The 26,606-nt window shown below is 31.3% G+C and overlaps 1 long non-coding RNA gene across 1 annotated transcript in view; it reads right to left on the bottom strand.

Annotated features, from left to right (window-relative positions):
* Positions 1 to 26,606, bottom strand: part of LOC123709114 — a 263,551-nt gene that overhangs the window by 45,535 nt on the left and 191,410 nt on the right. The window contains exon 3 of the long non-coding RNA XR_006753681.1: positions 1,111 to 1,191. This is a non-coding gene — a long non-coding RNA (uncharacterized LOC123709114). The remainder of the gene's footprint in view (positions 1 to 1,110; positions 1,192 to 26,606) is intronic.

Here is a 26,606-nt window from a genome sequence, read left to right as displayed (position 1 = left end):
CCATTGGTGCACAGCTGGGGATCGAACCTACGCCCTCAGGGATGAAAGTCGCGCGCTGAAGCCACTAGGCCAACACTGCTCTCTTTAATTAAAAATAATTATTAATTATTAATTAGGAAGGTACAGTTTTCATAGAAAATATATCTTTTATACATACATACATCTGGACTTACGATTGTACATACCCACTAAAACCCAAAGGCGCCACCAACAATCGCCTTAAGCGGGATGTGGTAACAGTAGAGCGTTATCTGCTTGGGCGGCAGTATCAATTAACATAAGGTGAGCCGTCTACCCGTTTGCCTCCCATTACATTAAAAAAACCTACAATAAATGCATGTGGTTTTGTGTCATCACTAGGAAAACTACTGTTGACAAAACTAGTTTCCCAAAGTAATATTGGAGATCTTCCGGGCTCAAATGATTCGGTTTGAGATCGGTTTTCACTCCAAAAGACTTCTCTTTCCGGAGTTAGAGACGAGGAAAGCGACGCCATATTTAAGGTCGCCATCTTCATTTTCCTTCCCGGAGTATAGAAGAGTTAGGCCTTTGGACGTTCTCAGTTCACCAAAATCATTTCTACGTCTGGGATATCTAATCATTTCTGCTTCTGCTTGTGCTTGTGCTAGTCGAGTGTCGTTGCTAAGAGTTTTTATATTCCAAAAAGCAATTCGTGTTCGTTATTGAATGCCAAAGGTCGTCGATAAAAGATCAGTCCGGTTTCTTACTGTTTCGGATCCTTGAATTGTTGTTGGTTTTTTTAGACAAGCAGGAGATTAACCCACTTTGCCCTAGTCTGATAATGGGACTTCCAGACAAGTTCGGTTTTATACGGGTTACCTCCCTACTTAGTATCAGTTAATTTCAATATAATTGTGCAATTCTCTCACCCTTAAACAGTTAACCAAGTAATAAAGGATACAAAAAATATAAAAAACAAATAAAAATCCTATCTACATAACTATGTGTTGTAGCCGGTTATAAACAATCGTTATTTTAACGACTAGTTAAATAAATTACCTTAAGGTTTGAATATACTGAACTGTATAATCTGTAGTTTTTACACCTCTAAAATCTAAATTATAATTTACCATTATAAAAAATACATACATAGATAGTCCCGGTCTAGTGGTCGCGGATGCTGCGCAGGCGCGTCGCCGGAAACGGAAGTACGGGTGCGCTACCGCTCACCTGGAAATGACCAAATCACTAGGTTGGTGCATTACGACATGATATATTTAAAAGTAGAATAAAATATTACAATGTTCAAAGTGTACAAAAATTATGTACAATTAACGACATATATATATATACAAATATGGCCTTGTTTCTAATATCTAAAACTAAATAGTTTTACCTATATATTTGAGATTTTATGAAGTATTAGTATTTTTTCAAACATAATTCCTTTAATTGGTCGATGGGACGGGCTTTGGTATGGAATGCTTGTTTGGACACGTATGCCCCGTCTCACCTCCCTCGGACAAGCAAAAGAAGCTGGGGCGGCTGCTTAGCAGCCGGAAAATAATAAACGGATTAAATGTAAGAGTCTTTGGAGTAAAGACTCTTGGGCCGTGGGGTTCAAGTGTACAGGCGCTTATTAAAGATTTAAGTTGGCGCCTGGTAGATAGTACTGGTGACCCCAGAGCTGGTGCTTTCCTCGCTCAACGAATAAGTATCGCAATACAGTGAGGAAATGTTGACAGCGTTAAAGGTACACTTCCACAGGAAAAAAACATTTTAAATTTGGTGTAATTTTCTATTTATTAAGTTATAATATTTTTTTAGTATTACTATGTAGGTTAAGATATTAAATAGTAAATAGTATTGATTGTTATAATTACCAATTTAATTTCCCATTTAAACTCTTAAAACTATATATAAATTAAAAGTATATTCATTCTTAGATGTTATTTTGTAGTTAAGTTATTGTTATATCGACTTCAATATTTATTTTTGCGAAACGCCTTGTAAATTTGAAATCAAAATAGTGACTCAAAGAGTTAACATTGAACGTTATAAAAAATTTAAATCATTTAAAATTTACATTTACTTCCACTTCTATAATGTAGTGGACGTCACCACATTAATCAAAAAGATTGCTGGTGCTCGATTAAAGGCTCCACCAACACCTAAATGTCGAGGCTATTTAGCTTCTAGACTATTTCTTTAAATTGTACACCAGATCAGAGTCTTCCACGTAATAGAGACTAAGTAGTTATTGGTTTCATTGGTCACATTCTTAAGTTAAGTGCGCCTTTCACTAAATAAGGTTTTCAATTAGTTAGTAGTTTTAAGTTAGGCTAGAAGGTAATGTTAAATGATGTCTTTGTACTAAGACAACGTATAAAAAGACATCTTGAAATCACAGGCGGTAGAACGGACGAACTCTCTGCGTCTCTCATTAACCGCCAAAAAGTACCTTAAAAATCATAGCATAATTTCCTAAAAGGTTTTAATTTAATTTCCTTCTAAATTTAGTTTCTTGTTGACACGGGAAGCAATCGGATGCGCAGGAGTCGTGAGTTTGGAAAGCGTTCGCGTGACATTAGAGGCCCGGCGTGACCCGTCGCCGTGACCTCCGTGTAATGCGACAAATCGCCGTGCGCCCGCGCACTGCTAAAGTAAAGACCGGTGCGATACTTTTACCATTTATTTAGATGTTACGATATGTTTGTTTATTACCAATATCGTATATAATTAGATTCGAGAATGATAAATTTTTAAAATTAAGCTTATATATGTATTTACGCATACTTTGAATTGTCATTTTAATCGTGCTTCGTTTTGAAGTCTACTAACATTTCATTTATTTATTATTGGTCACTTTATAAGCAAGTATACAAAAATATATGTCTATAAATACAAAAAAGCCTATCTCATCTTCGGTCTTGGTTTTCTAATTTAAGGCTAATATAACTCTTAGTGTGCCATAATGTGTGTTTAAGTGCATGTTTGTCTTTAAGTATGTAAGTGTCTATAACTATTTAAAATCATGATAAGCCTCCATAATAATTTTAGATGTTCGCTCTAGATCGGCTTAAGGGCCAAGCAATCTATCTACCATAGAGATTTCAGCGCACTACTAGATTCGGTGGAGCCACCTATGCTCTGAACGGCTCTTTAATCGACTCCGACTGCATTCCTGTGCATGGAAGAAACTGCTTGTAACAGTTAGACCACCAATATCCCTTTTCTTCTTTATTTTTTTCCTGTTTTGTGATTAAAAGTGTTTAATATGATAACGATACGACATTAGTATCGTAACGGGTTCGTGTGATATAAATGTATCGAAAAGAAAGATGTTGTGTGGCCGTTGCTCGCACGCTCCTAATCGCTCTGGGAATTAGACGTCGCCACACTTTTGCAATTACAATATTGTGACTATAAACATTTAAAGTCAATTTGAGAGATTAAAGGAATATGGAAAGTTCATACTTTCACGTTGTGTAATAATGGTTATATCCGAGTAAAATGTTTTTAGAAATTCATTCATACATCATACTATTTTCTGTTGTATAAATATGAATACGCGATAATTATTAATAAAGAAAATACTATTTGTATTTCATTATATGCCTTTATACTATCGTACTTTAGCTGTGCATCAACTGTCCGTCTCTGTACCTATTAACAATCGCTTATACAAAACGAAACTTCGTGAGGAAACCGGTATGCCTAAGGCGAAAAAAGTCAACGTGTGTTAAACAAAAGACTAAACATTTACAGAAAACAAATGACCACAAAACAGATACAGACATCTGAGACTTAAAAGGTTGTAAGCGCCACTGGCGTTATGCACTATTATTACATTCACTTATACAGGCGTACCTTACATACATAGGACAGCGTAAAACTATATAGTGATACGGGTTAAAAAGCTTTTAGTACACTAAAACATTTTGAAATGTAAAAGAGCACAAAAAGAACACACGCTTTGGAATCTTCCTTTTAGCCATTCAAATGTTTCAAACAAAAATTAATGTCATCTTTGCAAGCGTTTATATCTATTTAAATGCTTTTTGTTACATTATGCCTGTAAAAGCCCTAAGATTCGCCTCTGCAGCTAGAAAGCTACTGAATCAAAATGAAAACAAACGTTTGTCGGCGCCTGCTAATTGGTATTTCTAAACCGTTTTACAAGTTTTAATTTAAACCATTTTTCAAACGCTCTTTTGGTCAAAGCACCACATTATTTGTTTAGAAAAAACCTACATTATTCAATTTAAAAGGATTTTTGCCTTTTCATTTTATTCATGAGGTTTAATTAAATAATGTTGCCAAAATAGCTTTTCATTCGGACTGGCCTATCTCAAGAGGCGGCCATCAAGAACTGTCAAAATTTCCATCAATATAAATGGTTTTGGCGCATAAACGGCGAAACCATGAATAATAATACACAAAAAATCTAATATGTTGGATAATTAAGGGTAAGGGCTGCGTATGAAGTATTCTATTTTGAAGATTTATTTTGGCCTAGCGCGGTCGAAATAAATGTTATACTTGTTTGGCTGTTTATGTCATGGAAGCGGGTTTGCGCAAGCATTCACAGATTTAGTTGGGGTTGTATGGTACTGTTGTAAAGAAAATACATTTTTTAATGCTTTATGGTCACGTTAAATGCTCATGTTCTTAAGAGTCTTTCTAATATGTAATGTGTTCAAACGACATAATGCATTTGTCCCATACATATCAGAAAATATTTATTAGAAAGTTAGAACCATTTTATTTTTCTATGGTATAAGATTAAAATCAGTTCAATTTTGTTAACATATCTCATTATTACTACATTTATAGAATACAAAATTTGATACCTGTGTCTAGCAAGGCATGCTTTAACTTAAACATAAGTTATTTTGGTTATACATAAGTATACTCTTTGAATTTAGTTATAAATTCTTATGCATTTAAAGGCATGAAATATACTTTTTCTTAGATGCCTGTATTAATCTAGCGAAGCAGGCTTTAGCTTAAAAACTCTTTGAATTTAGTTTTAAGATAATACGCAAGACACACGCATTTAAAATGTTAGTAGGATAACTTTTACAATGAAATTTACAATGAATAAAATAATATCCAAATTTAAATTCTATAAATCACTGCTGGTATGTACTCGACAGTACTGATACGAGAGGGGGAAAAGAACACCTGGCCGACGCAGCTGCGCGCCGCGGATCTCACGCGCAGCTTCCTCACTGCGCATGCGTGAACGCACACATGCGCACATATGTACTACATAACACCTTTATATGCTTAGCTGTCCACGACGTAGGTATCCACGTATGTGGAAAAATTGTCTTGATTTTTTTATTTGTAACTGTTCGAATTTAATTTTGTAACCAAGAACTTAGAAAACTATACCTACGTATCGCCTGGCTCATGTATTTATAAGAAATAAAACGATATTAAATATACATTTTAAATGATGGATTATTTGTGTCCAATGGTATTCACTGGTTTACCGGATTTACCGGATAACTTAGTATATTGATATTATAATCAAATTACGATAATTTAAAATCATTATAAACTATTCAATCATTATAGCTTCTTAGTACAGTTATTACTAATAATACTTCGTAATATCCCAACGCCCGAAAGTTATAACAAACATAAGTTTTCGTTAAATACATCAGTAGTAGTAATAAAATGTTTATTCTGAGTAAAAATATTAGTAGTAATGAAGTTGCAATGTCTATTGTGTATTGCTTTCATATCTCTTTAAAAAACTGTTTCTATTTTTGAACTTAAAGTTCAATCTTTTGTATAAACTGCACCAGAGGTCCAGTGTCATTGTAATTCAATTGAATAAATTCACTTTCAATTCCTTCGGAGCAACAGGTATCAAAATTGCCACAAAACGGACGCATCTAACAGATCCATGAATGAATTTCTAAAAAACATTCCTTACAAGTTGTATTGTCAGTTCACAATACCAAGCGCCGTGTAACAAAGCAACGTTACAAGTGTACAATTCACGCGGCTCTTTATAATTCAACCTTTTTATTAAGACCTTTGATGCTCAGTTCATTTACCCTTCGCTGGGGCATTTTTGTTGGCAGGAGCATAACCGCGGAGGTCACGTTAGAATGGATAGGTTTTAAAAGCGTGGTAATATCAATAGTCGCGAACATTTTGTCTGCCGTATCTTTTGTGAGACGATTAACGTAATTATGTGGTAAACATTCATAACAATCTGGCACGTGATTGTATAGCTACTGTTTGGATACTGAATAGATATTTGTATGAACAATTTATAACTGTAACGAGGACCAAAACAAATTTTCCTTTTATATTCATTACTGGTTTCATTTACCGCTATTTGTATATAATCAGTTAAGCTAAAGCGTATTGAAAGACTTGTATTTTATTCCCGGCAATTAAAAGATATCTCATTGGTATTTTCATACAAAAAATCATGTGTTACGCAAGATTTTACATATACCTACTTATTTCCCAACGTCAGCTGACGCCTTGGTTCGGTGTATATTTTAAGCAAACATTACATACAGGAGTTCCCCTCCCAAACTTGACATATATCACACACCCCCGTCAGAGTTTAGTTACCGGTTTTTTGCTTTAGCCGTGAGAGTTGAAACGGAATGGCGGGGTTAGGTTACCGCCTGAAAGACTACACCAGCTGCACGTGTATGTTTGAAACAAGATGGCGACGATACGAAAGTTACAAAAATTTACGCAATAACAATATTTTCGTTTAAATTTTTTATTTAAAATGATATTTTTAAAATAATATTTATATTTATATATATAAATAATTATTTTACCTATTTTATTACTGCGTTTTCAATGTTTACGTGAGCAGTGAGTGGCTTCAGCATGGGCTCTCATCCCTGTGGTCGTAGGTTTGTACCCCGGCTCTGCACCAATGGATATTCTTTCTATGTGCGCATTTAATATTCGAACGGTGAAGGAATCATCGTGAGGAAACCGGCTTGCTTGACACCCAAAATCTCGACGGCAAGTGTCAGGCACAGGAGGCTGATCAACATGCCTATTAGATTGCCACATGATCACGTAATAGATTCAGAAATCTGAGGACGAGACCTAAAAAGGTTGGTGGGTGGTGCGCCACTGATTTATTTTAATTATTTCAATCTTTTCATTATAAGGTGTATTTGTGTTGTGTATAACCTAAGTAAAACATACTTATCAATGCAGTCTTCGTAGTATAGTTTAACCACAAATTTATACTTGGTTTCATTACCGGCAAAACATTATGCATTGAACAATTGGATTTACACAGGGGGCGATCAGTGAATCAGTTAGAAATGTCCCATTGGGGCGATTACAATACGTTACTTATTTATACATTAATATTTACGGATAATTAATAGGTAAAATAAGTATTACTTAGTTTATAAAAAATAAACTAATGAGTTCTAGTTCTTTCAATGATATGTTGAGAATTTGTAGAATTTGTTAAAAAAATGTGAGCCGTCACGGGACGCCTGGCAGATGTGAAACATCGACATTATTTTGTAAAAGTAATATGCAGAAAAGAACATATTGTGATAGGAACTAAATATGTCATAATGACAAAATAAAATATTACAATTTTTTTCCAGATATCGATGACTATTTATTGAATAAACATTTATTTTCATTAAATACAAAAATTTACGAATTTATTTCAAATCGTGACTACTTAATTCGTTTAATCAGTGACTTCGGTAATAGTTATATTCGATGTTGCCTCTGAGGACGGTATTACTGTGACAATTGGTCGATGGTAACAAAAGTATTGGACATAACATGCGTAAATTTTAATTGGCTTCAATATATTAGTGAACGCAAGAATCTTGGCTAGTTATTTCAATATATTACTAAAATCGTAAATTATAAGTATCAATAATGAATGTTTCACAATAAATTTGTTTGTTAATTGTTACAATAATAATTATTATTGTAACAATATATACGATATATATATACAGTCTATATGCAGTAGTGTGTACGGTGTGGCGAAATTGTCTGCATTTTCTGCCTAACATGCATTATTCACAATACGCTCGACATGTAACAGTTACATGAAATACATATAACATATCCCATAGCAAGCAGATTAAGTTATGTTTTTAAACTCTAGTTATCTGTCAAAGTGTTATTGCATCCTTTTTGGCTATAAAATTTCTTATCTGTGGTTAGACTCTAAAAGGTTTGAATTTACGGGTTAAAATTTCTGTGTATCTTTGTTTATAGAAACGCAGACCCGTCTCATACTGATAGTAGTAATTTAACTTTCTGTAAGAGTACATAGATAAACCTAAAAATATTTAAAAATCTACCTCTTTTTTATTTCTAAAAAATATAAAACAACTTGAGGTATACGAATGCAAGGGAGTTTTAATAACTCTAACAATAATTTGGTAAATAATCTTTGCTTTATTTTAAAGTCTTCAGTAATAAGAAAGGTCCTAAGTCCCAGATATCGATCAGGATAAGCCTAATCTGGCAATGACAAAGAGACGGAAACACCCGCTCAAGTTTAACCCATTGCAAGATTATAATGAGTGGTTTTACATTTTGAAGTATGTTTGGGTGTAACCGTAGGAAGTCCTCGATTATTTAGGATATCCGAAGTAATTGAAATCAGGTAGAATGGGGCACGGAAATGATTGGAGACGTGTTTTTTAATAAAGATCGATGGATGAATGTACTAGTTTAGTTCCATTGGAATGAGAACGTATGAGACGAAATTCTGTTTATTTTGATTAGTCAAAAGACGGATAATCTGTCATTGTTAGACAAATAAATAAGTACTTAAATGGGTTATCAATTATTCACGGCAATTCGTGTTTTGTTTTAACGTAATCCAGCCATCACTTACAGCAAAATTAATAAAATAAAAACATTTTAGTTGTCTTTGTACCTCAGAGATATATCGCTATACAAGAATTCAAAGTAAATCCTATTTGTTTATTTCGTAGTTTGTCAAAACATTTTTACAACCAAAGTCTATAAATATCAATTGCGTATCTTGTTAAAAATAAATAATGCCTAGGTCAATTTGGCTAAGTATGATCTTTAAATATTTGTCGTTGTTCAGAAAAGGAAACATATTAAAAACGACAATAAAATTTTACAAAACGATCAAAACTGTTCATACAAAATAGATGTCTTCAGAAATTTGTTTCATAGCTGTAGTGTGAAGTACGATCTCTTAGGTCTATTTTAAGGCGAAATCATTTATTAAATATTAAATGTTGCCATATAGGTTATGAAGCCTATAAACTTGTTATCATTTAAATTTGTAATACCTAAAGGAAAATGTACGTTCCAGAGGAGCAATATGCTGAGTCAGTGACGCGGGCGCATAAACCTTTGAAGCGGCCGACGATCGACGTATTCCAATCGCCAACAAAACCATGAACACTAAACGTGGTGCAATTAACAGGAAACAGCGGTTGTATGAAATTGAAAAGATTTTTTTTACTTAAATTTATTTTATTATTTAAGTATTTTAAACTCCATATAAACTCTATGAATTAACAAGACTGGATTGAAAACAGAATGCTTTTGTTTAAATTCTAGTAGAAGTTGGTTTTAGAGTCAAAATGTTTTTGGCCTTTATTGTCAATTAAAATAATAATATTTATATCTTTTTAATTTTATTGTTTTAAGTTTATTTAACGAAAGATTTACTTGCCTATTAGTAAAAAAAATAGGAATACAAACTAGACACAGAAATTTGAAGAAGGTTTTATTGATTTATTATTAATTATTACATTGTACAGCAGATATGTTTTCGCATTCTAGTTGGAGTTTCACATTTATTTATAATAAATAATTTATATGTATAAGATACGCCAAGTTAACTAAACAGTACTGGTGACCCAAGACCTGGTGTTTTCCTCGCTCAACGAATAAGTATCGCAATAAAGCGAGGATTGGCAGCGATAAAAGTATTCTGACGCAAAATTTTTAAATTTGTTTTAGTTGTATATTTATACATTTAAATTATTATTATTATGTAGGTTAAGAATTTTACATATTGCATTATGCATACATATATATGATATTTCCTTCTATGCTGTGTCAATCATAGTCAAAAATCGAACTATACCTCCAGATTATAATATAACACACAAACAAAATAGCAATTTATAAACTAGTAATGTAAGTTTGAATTATAAATGCGGTCGCTTATAAATTGTGCCTTTGACACTTGCAAGATGATGGTGTGAATTGTGAGGGATGAGTAAGCTCCTCTGATAAACAACTGCAGGCCAGTAATTGGTTGGTATCTTGTCATATGTTTCGACTTGTCAATATGACAGGGGGTTGAAATTATTCAAGTTCTGTATTGAATTATTGTAACGTTATAACTGAATTTTTAATTATACGTGAAGTTTCATAGGCGATTAGCCGAGTAAAGATATTGAAATGTAAAATCTACATCCTTCGCCGTATGCGCAAGTGTTATTGAAATTGTCTGAGATTAGATACAGTAAAAAATGACACTGTTGGTACTAAGCTAGGTTCTTAGTAACAGTCGTATATAAAAGTATCATCGCAGTCATAGTTCAAACAAAAGATCTTCAGTTTTAAAATCGAACTGATCTTTCTGTATTTACATAGCTGCATATTTCGTACTAAAACATAATAGTAAACACATATATCTCAGGTAAGGCCCTGTTTAATCTGCAAAAAGTGGAATTAATCCTTTCCGGCGTTCAGTTTTCGGCAGACTTTGTGACGCCGCCATGGTGAAATTGCTAATCGTTTCACATAACTAAACCGGGTGTCTAGGGCTGTCATTAAATAAAGTTTAAAAATACAATTATACAAGTATTTCAGTATTTATGGAATCATAGGGACAGAAATATGAAATCTATTAGTTAAGTTTTACTTTCACTTTTCAACTTTTAACCAATTCGACGTTTCTAGAAAATTGTGTACCAATTCATAAAAAAAAACTGACCTGCCCTGTGACATTGACAGTGTCCATGAGTTGTATAACTTAACATCTATCAGGTGAGCCTTTTGGTTGCGGTTAAACACATAAACACACTTTAATTGCTAACCATACATAGTTGAAAATAAAATAAGGTCTTATGTATTTAATATTTTTTTATTTTTTCCTTTCCTTAATAATTGAACCTTTTTGTATATATGTATATATTCTCTTGTTATGTATTCCAGCTTTGGCTATGTTTCGTAAAATTGTTTTTTTTTATGTATGTAATTAATGTTAGGTATATGAAATAAATAAATTACGACAGAAATACGAAAAAAAAAATTTTAAAATCCCAAACGTACCAACCCTATAACTAGTTTAAAATTATCAATTTATCTTTGGAGATCGCAAATTCGAAGAGGATTACCGCCATTGCTTATTACTTCTAGGAAGGTACATCAGGTAGACGATTGCAAAACCTTTGTTGAGACAAATTGCCAAGAAGAAAAATGTACTCTACGATAATATTATTAAGTTTATATTCTATGATTTTATATTTGTGTTTGAAATCAATATTAGGGCAATGATTTCGGTGATGAATGGACTAAATGTTTAATGAAACATAGATGACTAAACTTACAATCATTTATTTGAATATGTTTTGGGAATATATGTATATGTCAGTAATACCTAGTAATAATAATAATAATTAAAACAAAATAAAAAATAAATCAATGGCGCTACTTTTTTTTAGGTCTGAGCATCAGATTCTATATCTGTTTCATGATCATTTGTAAATCGAATAGGCATGTAGGCGATCAGCCTTCTGTGCCTAACACACACCGTCGACTTTTTGGGTCTAAGACAAGCCCGTTTCTTCACGATGTTTTCCTTCACCGTTCGAGCTAATGTTAAATGCGCACATAGAAAGAAAATTCATTGGTGCACAGCCGGGGACAGAACCTACGACCTCAGGGATGAGCGTCGCATGCTGAAGCCACTAGGCCAACACTGCTCATATAATATAATAAGATATACAATAATATAATAACAATAAGATATACTATATAATAATTGGAAATTGATAAATGAAAAAATAAAATAAAAGTTTGGTCCCTGTGACAGTGTACCTTTATCAGCAGCATTTCCGCCCTGTATAAAGGTTCTTTGAGCAAGGAAAGCACCAGCTCTGGGGTCACTGGTATTATCTACCAAATCTTTAATTAGCGCCTGTACACTGCTATTATTTCACTTCTTAGTGTATTCTTTAAAAAAATATTTTTGATATTGTATTAATATGAACTTAATTTTCTTCATATATTTTTATGCTGTACAGTTATTGTCAATGTACAACTTAAGATTATTAAAATGGTTATAGCGTAGCTTTTATACAAAGGCACTTTCTTAATTTGGAAATAGTCGTTTATAGATCAAAATAATTAAGAAATCTGTTAATTAGTCCTGTAATAAACTAGCGTTATTTGTGTTTGATTAAAAAATTATAAACCAAGAGGCCATAAAATAAAGAGAGGTATGCAATTTAAAAGGTGGGCCGCTGAAATCGTGGAACTGGCTGGAAAGACCTGGACGAAATCAGTGTACAATAAAGAAAACTGGAGGACAATGGGGGAGCTCATAGGAACACAGAATTGGTTATCGTAGATTAAAAAAACAATAGTTATAATGTATATATTTTGTATTTCTGATATAAGGCTATTAATAAACAAAAAAATATTGACTGATTGCAGTAAAAATTACTGTGGCATTTTGCTTACGATTATAAAATGTTTTTATTTTAAATCTAAGATTATATTTTGACTATTTTTCTTATTTAATAAACTACAAATTGTTAAACAAGGTTTATTTCACTAAAAAATTACAGTGGTTAGAAAGAAACATTCTCAACACAACATCTTTGCACGTTAAAAGGTAAGAATTTGTTTATTCCCAATCCACTGTTTTGTACGAATAAAAAAACATTTTTTTAATAAAACTGTATTCCAAATAAAACTGTTAAATACATATTTTTAAACCTAAAGAGTATTAATATCTTAAACGCCTCCCAACTAAGCGGTTCTATTAAAAATCCTCTCAGATATGTAATTACATTAGCTGCCTTAAACCAGCTGTCAATCATTTCATAGTTATTTCACTAGTACGTTGTAGATGAATTGGTATTAATTGCTAGTAAACGATATTTATTGAAGAAAATGTTATTTGATATTTAAGAAATCGCATCTGAACATATATTTAATGAATTAATGCCTGCTACTAAATGTTAATAAATAGTAATGAGATTCCATTTTTGTGATTTCTTGAATTTAAATTTAGAATTAATATGAAAACGTTTGATGGTATTGAAATCTTCATCTTCAACATTATTGATTTTATAACTGTGTTGCCCCCGCGAACTTCGTTTCGATTTAATATGATTATTTTACTCGATCTACGTTTTTAGTAGCTACATATAAGGAACAATTTGATATGCTACCCTATATAAACTGTTCGTTTTTCCGGAATAAAATCCTCAGTACTAAATTATATAAATTATGTAGTATATAAAATTTTCCCTAACTGCTTTCCCAGAGTTCAAGAAAATTTCTTGAATTGGTCCAGTGGTTGAGTTTTGCGCTTAGTAATATATATTGAGATTGATTTTTATTTATATAGATTTATACTGATCCATCACCTTTGGAAACACGGCCTAGTACAGTCCTTACGCTCACATAGCCTTAATATGATTTTTACTTAGCCTACCTTTTTAGTAGCTAGTTAGTTAAAAACATTTGGCTATGTTACCGCATAGGGTATGTTTGCTATTCCAGAATAAAACCTTAAGTACTAAATAAACATTTTAAATAATTTAAAAAATTTCTCTCCATAAAAACCTTCCTCACTTCATGGAGTAAACAAGAAATAAAACTTGAATTGTCCAGACGTTGAGTTTTGTCCTTAGCAACATATTTTGTGATGTGTTACATATATATTTATACTTCTAGTAGAAAAGGGATTCATAATCAAGCTATTGTCACAAAATGTGTGATCGGATTTTTTATCAGTGGTATTCAACAGGATGAAGTTTCACTACAACTACTACTTTAAAAAGTTTTACGAAGTTAGTTTAAACGAATATCGTATAACAGTGAACTTCATTGCGACATATGTTTTCACTTTTACACAACAAAATGACCGTGCGAACTATCACACAGTTTGCAACTAGAAAAAGACATTACCGATAACAAAAATTAAACGATTTAAAAACCATAACCAGTTAAACGTTCCCCGCCCACTACACGGGGTTAAATTAGAAATAATAAGTTACGTAAAGCTTACAGTTAACATGCGAAACGTACATTAGTCGTCACCTAATTTCCCTTTTGATTTTAAGTAATTTATGTGAAATTATCAAAACCGTAAGGGATGTCGCCATTTGACAAATGTGATTTGTGAGATAAAGGCTTTGATAGAAAGATAGAGTGATTGATTGTAATATTTCTGGAGTTATTTTTAACGATAAGCCAAATCTGAAAATTACTGCCTCGGCACTCGGCTTATATATTTAAATTATTTACAATTTAAAAAGCTGGCAACTAAAAAACTCCCTTTGAAGATACTCTCCTTAAAGTCTAAGGTAGCATCGCGGTCATTTGGAAAGGAAGGCTAAATTAGCCTCCAAAAAGCTTGGTGTGCTCAGCATGGCGAGACGGTACTTCACTCCGGGCCACCGCTAGCAACTCAATAAAGCGCAAATTCGGCCCCACATGGAATACTGTTCTCACCTCTGGGCGGGAGCTCCCAAGTACCAGCTCGTTTCGAATCTTGTTCCCTTGACGTGGTGTAGAGATGAGGGGTCTCTCTGCATCTTCTACCGCATATACCATTGAGAGTGATCAGAGGAGTTGTTCGGTCAAATACTTGCAGCTGCGTTTCATTATTGGATGTCAAGGCAAAAACCAAAATAACATCCGTATCACCTTGACGTCTGTCGTTCCACAACTGAGCGTTTTCTAAGGCAGTTTTTGCCACGCACCACCACTATGTGGAACCAGCTGCCCACTGAAGTATTTCCAAAACAATTCAACTAAGCGTCCTTCAAGAAAAGAGCGTACCAATTTTTGAAAGGCCGGCAACGGACTTGCGAGCCTTCTGGCAATGTGAGTGTCCATGGGCGGCGGAATATACTAAAACATAGATAAAGTTATTGTTAGTTTTAAATACAATAACAACTACAAATGTTTTTGAATGTAACTAGTATCTGAAATAAAAAGCTTTTTATTATTAAATGTAGCATTCAGTATTTCCTAATTTATAATGTTTTGATGTTATCAAATATTGCAGTGTCGTAAAAACACTGTTTTGTTTATAAAAATAAATATTTTATAATAAACAATATCACATAATTGTCACAGTATTGATATTTTAATAACTGTTATCACTAATACCTATTCACGTACGTATATTGACGTATAACTGTTTCATATCTTAATTCTATGAGTTAGTAACTATGTTTTTCACGATACATGCAAAATATTATAAATATTTTAATTTGTGTATTTTAGACTTTGCCCATGGAAAACATACAAAAGCAATGGTCATATTTAACGTATACAATTAAATATGTATTAAATAAATAATCCCAAAAATACCCGAACATTATGGTGATATATTTATTTACACTTCGTTGACTTAAACATGCATATAAAAAGCAGATTACATAAGTTACTAGGCAACGGGCGGCCTCATCGCTAACAAGCCATTTCTTCTAGGGGTCCCTGTGAAATGTGATCCGTATGAAAAAAGCTAAGAAAAAAATGACGTATTGACATTTATACAAATATTTGTAGTCTTTGCTCTATGCTACTAGTAATCTTTGCTACATATTATATTATGTATTTGAATTTTTTTTTGATACGGAATCTCGCCGCTGGCCTTAAAGGCCTTTACCGCTCAGCTCGAGCTGTTTTGGCGAACGTAGCTCGGCCTGAATTGGCGTTTATCCCACAGCTAGGGCAAGTTCGTCTTCTGGGAGACTCGAAACTCGGCTTGGGCCGTCGCCTGAAAGGCAGGACGGAAGCTGACTGAAGAGAGCGAAGTACGTAGTAAAGGTCCTCACCTTCCTCGGTGAAGGCGGTTTTTTACCCTAAACATTATTTGTATAATAAACCTCAGTAAGCTTTAATAGTATCTGGACAGTCTCCGTGTCAAGGGGAAACGCTTAGAAGTAAGACCGCCCATTCACCTAGTTAAGCTGCTTTTAAAACTACCTGTTTTGTTATATAATTACGTGTTGAATCCAATAATGAAGTACTTACATACAATTAGTGTAAATAAATATTGAACGATATTAACTAGTTGATATAAAAAAAGTAATAACACGTATTACAAATTGACATGACAAAATAGCCACAAATCTTGACCAATCACTGTTTTAATCATATAACATGCTGGCTTATTTAATTGTTCAGTCTTGCGTGAGAAACGCAAACGCACAGTAGCCTGGTACTTTTAAGACCTGCGTACTTCATACACATTTCACTTTGCAGCTTATGATTGGGGGCTGGATAAATATCACCTCTATTAGCTTGCTATAAGGTTGCTTTTCGCTGTGGTAGCGAAAGTATGTTTGTAGTAGGAAAGTAGTGGCAATGTGGAAGAAACATTAATCAAAACAGAATTAGCTTTGGCGATCCGCTCGAAAGTGTCCAGACAAAATTTATGCCTGGCCGCGAGGTAAGGAGTTAAATATTAAATGTATCAGGTAAAATAATGTGGCCATAGCGTCTATTTCTCTCCTTATATTTGATTTATGGACGGGTTATATCTGCTTTATATTTTTTATTGGTTAATGTTGTAGTTATAGATTATATATTGAACATGATTATACTCGGAACAAAATACACAGGCGGGCAATTTCATTGTTTCAATATTTTCAATCCTGAATCAATAATAATAAAAAGTTATAACTCAAGGGAAATTGGGCAGAGCAGTGTTGGGCTAGTGGCTTCGGCGTGCGACTCTTACCCTTAAGGTCGTAGTTCCATCCCCGGCTGTGTAACCAATGGACTTTCTTTCTATGTACAAATTCATCCTCTTATCGGTGAAGAAAAACATCGTACACGTAACACGTAACCGCCTTGCCTTAAAGCCAAAAAGTGGACGGCGTGTATCGGGCCCAGGACGTTAGTTTGACAAATGAATATGAAACAGATACATAAATCTGAGGCCCAGACCTAGAAAATGTTGTAGCGCCACTGATTTATTTTGTAATTGGGAGGCGGTATCACTAACGTTAAGTCAGCTTCCGTTCTCCCTCTGTTCTATAAAAATATTAAGCGGAATCTTGGAAAAAAGTCATAGAACCAATACAATAAGTGTTTTTCTTGTAGTACACAATCACAATTGAGGGTAATACCAAAACTCTCAACAAAATCTTGCCATTATTTTTTTCATTATCAAGGCAACAAGGCAATGTCTAAAAAGCGATAAGAAGTTCCGTTTATTACTATTTTCACGTATACCCACGCCATCTATTGAATAATACAATTTTTGATCTGTCGCACACGCGCGATGTTTTGCTGAATGTTTTTAATATCACAGAAATTGTAGTAGATTAGTTTAGCAGGTCTATATTTGATATTTCAAACATCAATAATTCTAGATCAAACATATATTTGGTAAAAGCAGAAAAATAGTTTCATTTCTTAATACATCCGTCTAAAAACATCCTTCCGATATAGGTGGTTTCTACTACCTCGGTTATGTAGTATGCAATGGTCAATGTGAGTGTCTTCGGGCATGTTTTGTTCTATAAAAAAAGGTCTCGAAAATATAATATGATTTTATAATCACGAACAGCTAAGCTTTTAGGTTCATGCTCATGTAACATAGTGAAAGACGAATCTTACTTCTAAAAGCGCAGAATGCATTTGAAAAACTTGTTTATTAAATATTTATGCAATATACATGTTTTACTGTGATTTTTATCCCTTTAGCCCATAGATCAATCCAATTAAGAAATGACACATTTGAAATGCAAACCGCCTGCGCTGTTGGACGTCACATAAATACTACTTAATGCAGAGCCCGAATTTAAAAAAAAAAGTGAATCAGAACGTATCTTTTTAATAATTATCGGACGTGAGCGGCACTAATGTGTGAATGATCCCAAATAATTTTGTTTTGAATAAGTTTTTGTTAAATTTATTCATGGCCACTTTAACATAGATTTTTATATCGGGACAGAGGTCATTTTAATTCTTTATTGTTTACACAATTAAGGCTATAAAGGCAACATTTATTAAGTTATAAAAAAATAATTTTATTGAGTTACGATTCTACTTTTTTATAACAGTATATTTCTGTTTATTTTAGCTTTGTACTTTAATATAGATTTTTATATCGGGACAGAGGTCATTTTTATTCTATATTGTTTACACAATTAAGGCTATAAAGGCAACATTTATTAAGTTATAAAAAAATAATTTTATTGAGTTACGATTCTACTTTTTTATAACAGTATATTTCTGTTTATTTTAGCTTTGTACTTTAATATAGATTTTGATATCGGGACAGAGGTCATTTTAATTCTATATTGTTTACACAATTAAAGCTATAAAGGCAACATTTATTAAGTTATAAAAAAATAATTTTAATGAGTTACGATTCTACTTTTTTATAACAGTATATTTCTGTTTATTTTAGCTTTGTACTTTAATATAGATTTTTATATCGGGACACAGGTCATTTTAATTCTATATTGTTTACACAATAAAGGCTATAAAGGCAACATTTATTAAGTTATAAAAAAATAATTTTATTGAGTTACGATTCTACTTTTTTATAACAGTATATTTCTCTTTATTTTAGCTTTGTACTTTAATATAGATTTTTATATCGGGACACAGGTCATTTTAATTCTATATTGTTTACACAATTAAGGCTATAAAGGCAACATTTATTAAGTTATAAAAAAATAATTTTATTGAGTTACGATTCTACTTTTTTATAACAGTATATTTCTGTTTATTTTAGCTTTGTACTTTAATATAGATTTTTATATCGGGACACAGGTCATTTTAATTCTATATTGTTTACACAATTAAGGCTATAAAGACAACATTTATTAAGTTATAAAAAAATAATTTTATTGAGTTACGATTCTACTTTTTTATAACAGTATATTTCTGTTTATTTTAACTTTGTACTTTAATATAGATTTTATATCGGGACAGAGGTCATTTTAATTCTATATTGTTTACACAATTAAGGCTATAAAGGCAACATTTATTAAGTTATAAAAAAATAATTTTATTGAGTTACGATTCTACTTTTTTATAACAGTATATTTGTGTTTATTTTAACTTTGTACTTTAATATAGATTTTATATCGGGACAGAGGTCATTTTAATTCTATATTGTTTACACAATTAAGGCTATAAAGGCAACATTTATTAAGTTATAAAAAAATAATTTTATTGAGTTACGATTCTACTTTTTTATAACAGTATATTTCTGTTTATTTTATCTTTGTACTTTAATATAGATTTTTATATCGGGACACAGGTCATTTTAATTCTATATTGTTTACACAATTAAGGCTATAAAGGCAACATTTATTAAGTTATAAAAAAATAATTTTATTGAGTTACGATTCTACTTTTCTATAACAGTATATTTCTGTTTATTTTAGCTTTGTACTTTAATATAGATTTTATATCGGGACACAGGTCATTTAAATTATATATTGTTTACACAATTAAGGCTATAAAGGCAACATTTATTAAGTTATAAAAAAATAATTTTATTGAGTTACGATTCTACTTTTTTATAACAGTATATTTCTGTTTATTTTAGCTTTGTACTTTAATATAGATTTTTATATCGGGACAGAGGTCATTTTAATTCTATATTGTTTACACAATTAAGGCTATAAAGGCAACATTTATTAAGTTATAAAAAAATAATTTTATTGAGTTACGATTCTACTTTTTTATAACAGTATATTTCTGTTTATTTTAGCTTTGTACTTTAATATAGATTTTTATATCGGGACACAGGTCATTTTAATTCTATATTGTTTACACAATTAAGGCTATAAAGGCAACATTTATTAAGTTATAAAAAAATAATTTTATTGAGTTACGATTCTACTTTTTTATAACAGTATATTTCTGTTTATTTTAGCTTTGTACTTTAATATAGATTTTGATATCGGGACAGAGGTCATTTTAATTCTATATTGTTTACACAATTAAGGCTATAAAGGCAACATTTATTAAGTTATAAAAAATAATTTTATTGAGTTACGATTCTACTTTTTTATAACAGTATATTTCTGTTTATTTTAGCTTTGTACTTTAATATAGATTTTTATATCGGGACACAGGTCATTTTAATTCTATATTGTTTACACAATTAAGGCTATAAAGGCAACATTTATTAAGTTATAAAAAAATAATTTTATTGAGTTACTATTCTACTTTTTTATAACAGTATATTTCTGTTTATTTTAACTTTGTACTTTAATATAGATTTTATATCGGGACAGAGGTCATTTTAATTCTATATTGTTTACACAATTAAGGCTATAAAGGCAACATTTATTAAGTTATAAAAAAATAATTTTATTGAGTTACGATTCTACTTTTTTATAACAGTATATTTGTGTTTATTTTAACTTTGTACTTTAATATAGATTTTATATCGGGACAGAGGTCATTTTAATTCTATATTGTTTACACAATTAAGGCTATAAAGGCAACATTTATTAAGTTATAAAAAAATAATTTTATTGAGTTACGATTCTACTTTTTTATAACAGTATATTTCTGTTTATTTTATCTTTGTACTTTAATATAGATTTTTATATCGGGACACAGGTCATTTTAATTCTATATTGTTTACACAATTAAGGCTATAAAGGCAACATTTATTAAGTTATAAAAAAATAATTTTATTGAGTTACGATTCTACTTTTTTATAACAGTATATTTCTGTTTATTTTAGCTTTGTACTTTAATATAGATTTTATATCGGGACACAGGTCATTTAAATTATATATTGTTTACACAATTAAGGCTATAAAGGCAACATTTATTAAGTTATAAAAAAATAATTTTATTGAGTTACGATTCTACTTTTTTATAACAGTATATTTCTGTTTATTTTAGCTTTGTACTTTAATATAGATTTTTATATCGGGACAGAGGTCATTTTAATTCTATATTGTTTACACAATTAAGGCTATAAAGGCAACATTTATTAAGTTATAAAAAAATAATTTTATTGAGTTACGATTCTACTTTTTTATAACAGTATATTTCTGTTTATTTTAGCTTTGTACTTTAATATAGATTTTTATATCGGGACACAGGTCATTTTAATTCTATATTATTTACACAATAAAGGCTATAAAGGCAACATTTATTAAGTTATAAAAAAATAATTTTATTGAGTTACGATTCTACTTTTTTATAACAGTATATTTCTGTTTATTTTAGCTTTGTACTTTAATATAGATCTTTATATCGGGACAGAGGTCATTTTAATTCTATATTGTTTACACAATTAAGGCTATAAAGGCAACATTTATTAAGTTATAAAAAAATAATTTTATTGAGTTACGATTCTACTTTTTTATAACAGTATATTTCTGTTTATTTTAGCTTTGTACTTTAATATAGATTTTTATATCGGGACACAGGTCATTTTAATTCTATATTGTTTACACAATTAAGGCTATAAAGACAACATTTATTAAGTTATAAAAAAATAATTTTATTGAGTTACGATTCTACTTTTTTATAACAGTATATTTCTGTTTATTTTAACTTTGTACTTTAATATAGATTTTATATCGGGACAGAGGTCATTTTAATTCTATATTGTTTACACAATTAAGGCTATAAAGGCAACATTTATTAAGTTATAAAAAAATAATTTTATTGAGTTACGATTCTACTTTTTTATAACAGTATATTTGTGTTTATTTTAACTTTGTACTTTAATATAGATTTTATATCGGGACAGAGGTCATTTTAATTCTATATTGTTTACACAATTAAGGCTATAAAGGCAACATTTATTAAGTTATAAAAAAATAATTTTATTGAGTTACGATTCTACTTTTTTATAACAGTATATTTCTGTTTATTTTAACTTTGTACTTTAATATAGATTTTTATATCGGGACACAGGTCATTTTAATTCTATATTGTTTACACAATTAAGGCTATAAAGGCAACATTTATTAAATTATAAAAAAATAATTTTATTGAGTTACGATTCTACTTTTTTATAACAGTATATTTCTGTTTATTTTAGCTTTGTACTTTAATATAGATTTTATATCGGGACACAGGTCATTTAAATTATATATTGTTTACACAATTAAGGCTATAAAGGCAACATTTATTAAGTTATAAAAAAATAATTTTATTGAGTTACGATTCTACTTTTTTATAACAGTATATTTTTGTTTATTTTAACTTTGTTAGTAAGAGTATAACTTCCTTAAACAAATCTGTGAACTTATATAAAGACCTTTTATTATAAGTTGTATTTATTTTTATATGTCTTGTATTTGGCCTTCCTCCTGATTTTAAAATAAATTTATAAAACCCTAAATTCTTGTAACATTAAATTTATTAGTACGCACAAAATCCTCAATTTTAAGCGATGAAGTTTATTGTGTTCAGTAAACCAAGAACCAACTATCAAATTCAACATTTTTGGTAGAATAAAAACTAAAAACTTTGCTTGATTACTTTGTTCTAAAGTATTAAAACTAGCGAACACGACAGACGTCCTGTACGAGTACACGTCTTAAACACGAAATAATCATCTAATTGTAAATCCTCTTCTCGAATCCAAACCAAAATCAAAAACTATCCATCCGTTTAAGGAGTTTCGAAGGTTTATATATGTAGATTACCAGCAAAAACTGAAGTTTGCGACGTGCTTTTTAACATACGTACGTAGCAATACCGACCATTTTGTACATAAGTAAACACAATTTACGTGAAATCATTTTTCAAAAGTGCTTCAGTTGGTCAATTCGTATTGAGTAAGGTTTGGCAATAGGTGAGGTAGTCTCTAAGTAGCGAGTACAAGTGTGGAATTTGACACCAAAACGTCACGCCCATTAAGGAATCAGCAAACTATAACCTCGCTGTCAAACCTGAGCCGACCAGCCATATTGCTGATTGGCATAGTAAAGATAAATATTAACTGGATATGTCTCATCAAATTATAAGAACATCGGAAAGAGTAATCAAAATTGAACAAATTTATTGTCTTAAGTTTGTTATTGAAAAGCTGTGGAGAGTGTTTCCAAAGTCTCTAAGACCTAAGTAATTCATACTTGTAATGAAAATTTTATTTTCAATTATTAATTTTAAATTAAATATTTGTCTGCAAATGTTTACTGTGTTGTTTATATATGTATAATTATTTATGTATAGAATATAAGTGCAGCAGAAAAACGTTCTCTTTAGCACTTTCAAAATAAGGTTTTTCGTATGTAGGCATTGGATGTTATTTAAATTTGCTAAAGGTCGCCCAGGTGAAGTAGAAAGCATCCAGCGTACAACGCCAGCGTTGAACAAATAAACAGCACTTTGAACTGGTCGTGTCATTCCAGCATCTTACGCCTCTGCAATGAAGTTTCGTTACCAGGTCTGTGTTGTCTCGGAGTTTCCAGTCAAGAGGTAGCTTGGAAATATGACTTGGATGCCTCTGAAGCGTATGGCCCTTCCGCTTCCATTATCGGCGTGTTAGATACTTATAGGTGGTCGGTGATCAATATATAACATAAGTGTATTTAAAAAAGAATTTTTTTTATAAGGCGTATTCATTGGCATCTCTAATATTGTAGTTATTTTAAGATAGTTTATATTTTTTATTTATAAATGTTGCTAGAGCAATGTTGGCCGAGTGGTTTCAGCGTGCGACTCTCATCCTTGAGGTCGAAGGTTTGATCCCCGGCTGTGCACCAATGGACTTTCTTTCTATGTGCGCATTTATTCTTCGCTTGAACGTTGAACTGTGGGAAAACCGGCTTACCTTACACCAAAAAAGTCGTGTGCCAGACGGCTGATCACCTACTTGCCTATTAGATAGACAATTGACCTAAAAAAAGATATTCACTCCTGATTTATTATTATTTTTTTAGTTTAAAAAGACATCCATAATATCGACATTCAATCAGATACAATATCTATTTCATTAACGAGTATGTTTAGGACACAATCTTTTACCACGTTGCAGTAAATTAGGCAGACTAAAAACTAGGCAGTTCCAGTTTTATTGATCCATGTACGAACACCGTTGTAACATTTATCATATTTTATACGAGTTCGACGTTTGTGGTTTTCTCTTCCGTGGGTGACAAGCAAGCGACATATAACCCTAACACTATCTTTTTAATAGTGTAAATGTGGGAAATTAAGTAACATACAAAAGTGAAAAGCTTCGAAAACCTTATACATAAAAAAATCCATAATTCGGTTTCAGTGAACAGCCTTCTATGACTAATGGTCTAATGCCTAACAATGAATTGTGTATTAGATATATCGAAAACGTGAAATTTAACAATGATAAAATCATACATTAATATTAAATAAATTCCTTTGAAATAAGTAGTTTTTAAAAGAGCACGCGCGAGCCTTCTTGCATTGAGTCCATGTGCATAACATAAGGTAAGCCTCATGACCGCTTACACCCCGATTTATGATAAATAATATTAAAATATTTTAAGATATTTTAAGATTATAAAGATATTCTTATTATTATATATATTATTATAAAGATATTTTAAGAGTTATATATACCGTAAATGGCGTAAGTAAACAAAACCGCAAGTTCGATTCGTAAGTAACTCAAATAGTTAGTAATATTTTTTAATATTTGTATAATATGCAATGTTAAAGATGTTCGTGAAGAGGTATTTGGCACATATTAAAATTGTTCAGTATCGGAATGTATAACGTCTTTACTTTCCTTAGCATTACAATTAAATAAAACACTCTGAGTTAGTCTGTATGAAGTAACGATGTGATTAGTTTTTTATCATTAAGTCTCACCACAATTTATTGCTTACAATCTGTGCCAAGGGTGCTTGTGGTCAATCTGCATGTTTTATTGCGATTGTTTTACTCAATTAAACCATATAATAATGGTTGATATCGAGAAATAAGTTGGTCATAGAAGATGCAGGAGAAATATAAGTGCATTTTTGGTTCCAATAGAATACGTACGGACATTTCCTACCACAAATCTAAGACGTGTAAACTCAGGGCTTCTGAAAGACTGGCAATGCACACGGCAAGTCCTCTGGCATTGAGTATCCACGGGCGACAGTATCACTTAAAATCAGATGAGTTTCCTGCACGTTTGAACCCTGTTCTATTAAAAAAGACAAAATAGTCAAATTAGTAAAACCATTAATTATAATTGTTGACATCGCCTCTTCAAATATAGATGTTTCTATATTATAAATCTAAACTAATATTTTTTACTGAAATTTTCGTGCCAGTAATTGCGTCAGAAACGTAAATTATGTATGTGTTATTTTTGACCTCTTACTAAATTTAAATTTCTCAAAGCTATCAAAATACAATAAACACAAAACATATAATTATTAGGTTTTACTTTAAGAAATCAATTTCCTTTTTTTTATAAGAATAATATCGAAATAAGATTTTAAAGTCTTATAACGTCCAAATTTGCATCTGATTCATGATCATTTATGTTTTTAAAAACAGCCTTCTGTGTGTCATACGAATTGTTCGGCCCGGAAACGAACTCCGAAGTTTCCAGGAATCCCCTAGATCAGTGTTTCCCAGTGACCATATAATTTTTAATATAAAAAATTGAATTGTTCACTTAAGAAATTTAAATGGTAGGTTTTAAGAAGACTACTTACTAGAAAATTGTTAACGAAACACAATAAGTACATTTTAAAACATATAATGAAAAACCGAAATTCAAATTTCATACAATTTTAATGAACTTTCAAGCCCCCCTAACAATCAAATTGCCCCCTGTGGGGCGTGGGCCCCACGTTGGGAAATACTGCTCTAGATTATCCGCCTTGGGTTTAATTCACTAAGCCGCGGCTGCCATAGCCACTAGTCGAAATTCTCTTCGTCCAGCGTCTGTTTTATTGCAGTTTTGAGAAAATTAAGAGTCTGGATTGGTTCCATCTGGTTGGTGAATGGCCGTGAGATCATTTGCCCGTTACCTATACTTTTCTCCAAGTTCCCACCACCTATCTGAAGTAAGTATTTCATTTTTAATTGTAACCCTCGCAAAATTTATTATTTAATATACATTCATAGATACCAACCGTAGCACTCTTAGTCGAAACTTAACAAGTTTTTGATTTGGATTATGTTGTGTGTATTTACCAGTAATTGTTCATCTTCACGATGCGTAGTTGTTTCTGCGTCACATTAAGGACGCTGGATGACATTTGTTTTTGTTTTATTTATAATTTTTAGCATTATAAATAAACTAAACGTACAGAAAACACTAACATAATATTACATCTATCTTAAATTTATGCAGCGAAGCAATCACATCCCAGCCCAAAAGATACCTTTTAGGTTGGCGCAATTTTTGGGTGTTATTTAAATATATATATTTTTTTATTCTTGTTTGAAGGCATACATTACCGAATAAGGTTTTG

This window comes from Pieris brassicae, chromosome 4, assembly GCF_905147105.1.
Source record: "Pieris brassicae chromosome 4, ilPieBrab1.1, whole genome shotgun sequence".
Taxonomy (NCBI): Eukaryota; Metazoa; Arthropoda; class Insecta; order Lepidoptera; family Pieridae; genus Pieris; species Pieris brassicae.
The sequence above is the reverse complement of the archived record's forward strand: the minus strand, read 5'-3'. Positions and strand labels throughout refer to the sequence as shown.